The sequence below is a fragment of the Carassius gibelio genome, chromosome B24 (assembly GCF_023724105.1).
Source record: "Carassius gibelio isolate Cgi1373 ecotype wild population from Czech Republic chromosome B24, carGib1.2-hapl.c, whole genome shotgun sequence".
In the NCBI taxonomy this organism is placed as follows: Eukaryota; Metazoa; Chordata; class Actinopteri; order Cypriniformes; family Cyprinidae; genus Carassius; species Carassius gibelio.
The window spans coordinates 7323218-7328208 of NC_068419.1; the positions used below are offsets into that span (position 1 = coordinate 7323218).

At 34.1% G+C, this 4991-nt stretch overlaps 1 pseudogene; it reads left to right on the top strand.

The window, feature by feature from the left end:
- Window positions 1-2429: 2429 nt before the first annotated feature.
- On the top strand, window positions 2430-4559 carry LOC128013214 (eotaxin-like; annotated as a pseudogene).
- Window positions 4560-4991: the final 432 nt, after the last annotated feature.

The following is a 4991-nucleotide window of genomic DNA, read 5'->3' on the forward strand; positions in this document are numbered from 1 at the left end:
ATTATTAATAATAATAATAATGATGATGATGATGATAAATGTTTTTTTTTTGTTTTTTTTTTTTGGTAGAAAATAATATTGTTAAAAGGATTTCTGAAGGATTGTGTGACTGGAGTAAGGATGCCTAAAAATTTGTTTGAAAGTCAGCTTTGATTGTCCCTAATAAACTGTTTAACCGATCCCCCAATTGGATATTAAATTATGTTGTGGGATAATTAAATATATTCTTAATAAACTACAAACATAAAATTATATACTTTTATTTTGTTCTCACATTCTTTCTTGTAAGTCCTCCCTCACATTGGCACAGTTGAATGAGAGGCTCATTATGCAGCTCATTATGCAGGCCTTTGTCTTCTCAGGTGTAAATCACAATGATATTCATGATAGTTGACGCCTACTCGCATATGACTTTTACCAACAAAAAGTGTCTTAGAAAATTTAAATCAATATATGTTTTCTGTGAATGAGTAAACAAGATGATTTTCACATAATTTAGAAAGAAAAATTCTAGGCTACAAGCTCCAGTTCTCAACAATCCCGGGAACCAATGTTCTGTATGTGTTTTATGGCCTTATTCAAGTGATTTAACATTTTTAGTTTTTCACTAACCATGCATAACATTTTTTTTCTCAAAAATACAATCATGTACATGCATGCATTTCACATATTATTATAGCCCAGTTTGTGCTGATTACAGTGATATTAGACTTTACCAATTTAGATATTTATAAGAAACTGAAAAAAGCACAAATATCAGGGCATGACAAAACTTCTCCAGGCCCCAAAAATACCCTTAGACTCCAGAGGGTTAAGTACAAGTACTGTTACATTGCTGAAATAATACTCACAATTACAAGTAAAAGTACTGCTGTCAAAAAAGTACTCAAGTAAAAGTAATCCTCTAAAAAACTACTCCGAGTACTAATTACTAGTTACTATTTAGCCGGTGATATTTAATCACCAAACAATATTCATATCAAAGACCTATAGGAATAATAGCAACTTTGAACAAAAACAGCTTTTATCTTATTGAAAAAGTATGTGAATTAGTAACGTGTGATATAATTAAAAAGTGCTCATAAATGCTGCAGAGATAGTATTCTCAAGTGAAATAAGTAGAGCCTTGGACCCGGAAGCACTTAATTTCTGCATGATGTAGATCAGGGACTGTGATGGCCATGGCAGAACCTTCATTTAGATCTCACTGGCTCATTTTTGTGTGGATTTTGATGTTTTGTCCACTGTAGGCCAGACCAGCAACCGTTTGGTTTGCCACCTTTTTCAAAATGGTGTTTATGTTAGTCAGAAGAAGGAAACTCATTCAGGTTCAAAACAACTTTTGAATGATGAAGGTATAAAGATAAACAGGAGCCTATTTTAATTTTGGGGTGAATTTTTCCTTTAATGTTAATAAAACACCAAACACAAAGAGAAAAATCACTCAATACTCTTGAAAAACTTTAATTGTGTATGGGTTTTATTCATGATATAGTGTAGGAAGCTTCACTGATTATAATGACAGTGTTTTTAAAGAGCACACTCTCGTTTGACCAACGTCAGTTTGATGTTTGGTAATGTTAATGTTCTTTGCACGTTTTCTGTTTTAATAACTGAGGAAATGTAACTGTTTGATTAACAACGTCAACGTCAAACATTTAACGTCAAACAACGTCAAACATTTAAAGAACATTCTTCCTCTCCTGAAAGATTTTTGCATGTCTCTGTCTCCTCAGCACGTCACAAGCCCATACTGGCAACTCCTAACTTGAGAGACCTCTCGAGTCTTAAATAACAGAGAAAATAATATAAGGAAATATTCTGTATTGATTTTTCACAGGTGTTTTCCCCACGTTTTGAATTATGCATTACAGTGTGTTGTGTTTTAAGGTTAAAGAAAATGTCCATAAACACCAGTACATAATTTTTTCTTGGAGTATATATTTTACTGTAATATCCTGGACTGTAACTAAACTTAAAAAGACAGAGCAGTTGGCAAATTTATTTCAAAACAGATTAAAACTTAATTTTACCATCATAAGTTTTCGATTTTTTTTTTCTTTCATGTATTGTGGTTTGTTTTACTTCTCTTTTTTTTTTGGTGGGGGGCGGGGGGTCGTTTCTGGACTTCTAGATTAATCACCATTGCTGTTCTGATCGCCCTCATGGGATGTTTCACTGGTGCACAAGCCAACTGTAAGTAACTAAACGCACAACGCACAATATTTCAATGCCATAGTCAGTGTCACTGTCTCTTCATGTGCTCCTAATAATGAGAAACCTTAGGAAGAGCCCTGAACCTTCAGGATATAATACTGCTGTGATCATGAATTTTTTCTTTTGTCACATGGGGTCTGCAGGCAATGGACATGACACAGCTCATGCACTTTAAGTTCTGCTTTATTGACTATTTAAGGGGAGCTAGTAAGAGTCTTGAATATATTCTCTCTGACTCCAGAAGTGAGCACTGAAGATCGACTCTGACAATGGAGACACGCAGGACCCTCATGAGGAGTTTGGCTGTTGCGCTGGTCATTGCATCTGTGATCTGGACTACAACAGGTGAAGAACTTTAACTGTTCATTCATTATTCTGTCTGATGGAACAATGCAGAATATTGAGGTTTACCCAGTTCTTTTGTTTTACTGTAGCTCAAGAAATTAAAGTGAAGGAATCATGCTGCACTAAAGTCCTCACAGACAATGTTACTTATCCCATCCTCAATATCACACTTCAACGTAAAAGTCTTCCATGTGTGAAGGCCGTCATGTAAGTATCACTTCATTTCTAAAGAAAACATGTCATGGTTAGAAATCAACTGCATCTGAAGTTATATTTCTGTGTTTTCAATGTTTTCACTCTCTTTGACAGCTTTAAGACGGAGCGGGGAGATTTCTGCAGTGATCCTAAACAAAAATGGGTGCAGGAGAAAGTTAAGCAGTTTTTGTAAGTTAAACCTAACAATTATGGTGAAACAGAATTTGCAACATCACGAAAAGCTTGTAACATGTTCACATTGTGTATTTTTTATAGTTTTGTTGTAATCACCTTTTTTGTTTGTTTGTTTGTTTGTTTTTGTATTTACAGAAGAGCTCAAAGAAACAAACCCTGACTTCCACACCACCCCCAACATCATCTATTAGTGACCAAACTCATGTGGGAGGTCATTACACATAAGGTCATTCCATGAAATCGGTGCCTTTTACTTCCCTAAAAAATAATTAAACATAGAACTAATAAAACATAAATGTGCGATTTAAAAACATATTTAAAACAAATTTATATATATAATATGTATACTGTAATCAATATTACATTTACAAATTAAATATTATTTTAAATAATTTAAATAGAATTGATTCTGATAAGGGTAAGGTTTTTGGCCTGTCCCTTACTGTGATTTTTATTTTTCAGGAAATGTCTTAGTTTGCCAAATTTAGGCAAAATTATATAAAAATCACATTTGCTTGTTGTTCTAAATACAGTCTCCTTGGCATAGTATAATTTTTTTTCTATAAAATATAAATAACTTTATTGGTGTCCCCTGATTCATGCCAGCCCTGTTACCGAACCCTGTTATCAAAAAACCCTTGTAAAATAACGTGCATACAAGACAAGTGACATCTCTTCTAAGAGGTTACATCATCTCTCAACCAGGATTCCAGGATTTAGACATGTTTAAGAATGATCGGGAGGTCGGGAAGTGTTTGTAAGGCACTCTGCTCGTCTCGTAATTCCTCGCACATGATACGAGCCGCGACCATACGAGCACACCATACTCAGGGCCGGATTAAAGTGGGTGCTATTGATGATGCAGCATTCCTAAAATAGGCCCAGATGAAAACAGACAAGAATTTTCCTTTGCTATATTAACCTCAAAATAATTCTTAGAATGAAATTTGGAGTCTGACTTTCAGACGCCTATTCAGCGTCACTTACTTATTATAGGGTTACTATTATTCTATATTCTTTGCACTGTGACATTACTGACGTAACTAGGGATGTTAATTTTGATTATTGTTCCTAAACGACAACCGATGCTCCTTAACCGATTATTAACCATTAACAGACAAGATTATTTTTAATTAGAACTAAATTAAATTGGAAAGGATAAGTGTCTGTGACACATTAAAAATACTAACAGAGAAAAATAATAAAGCTAGGCTATATATAGGCCTATATAAATATAACGAATAAGGTGTTAGCAATGTGGTCTGAGAAATTCAGCTGATCATCAATCATAACTAGCTGTTTTTTAAGGAGTTATGATTGAACTGGATGGTGAAATTGTGATGAAACCATGGGTTTGCTGGAACCACAAGAGGTTCTGTCTTGGCAAGATTGAGTTGAAGGTAATGGTCCTTCATCCAGCAAAAAATGTCTGTTAGACAAGCTTAGATGTGAAAAGCTACCATCAGTTATTCCTGGCAAGATGTGTGATGCTAGTGACTGATTTGTATTAGAAAACATGATTGATTGCATGACTGCATGACGATTTGCAATGGAACAATTGCAATCTGAAACAACAAATAAAGTATGATCAGCAACTACTGGTTTGAGTTGTGGAACTTGTGGTTGATGTTTCTCAGTGGTTTGTACAGGCTTTTCTGCGACAGTGATTCCATGTGTGCCATAGTGGAGAATGCATTGTAATAGCTGATCAAATCACAATGTCAGTACTTGCATTTTGAGTTGTTTTGAGCCTGCAAAACAGCTGAAACTGTAGAAAACAAATATCTGGCAAGCAAAAAAAAAAATCTTTTTTTCAGGGATGCATAAATAGACATTGCAAAAAAAGAAAAATGAACAAAGTCGCAATATATCCCCAAACAATAAGAAAGATGTTAAAAAACAAAAATGTACATTTTCTAAAGGACTATGTAGGCTACTTTATATATTAAACATACAAGGCTTTTCTGTTGGCAAATGACACCATTAATATAAAGTACCAATCTATAAACACAACATATCTATAATATGTAATATATGTT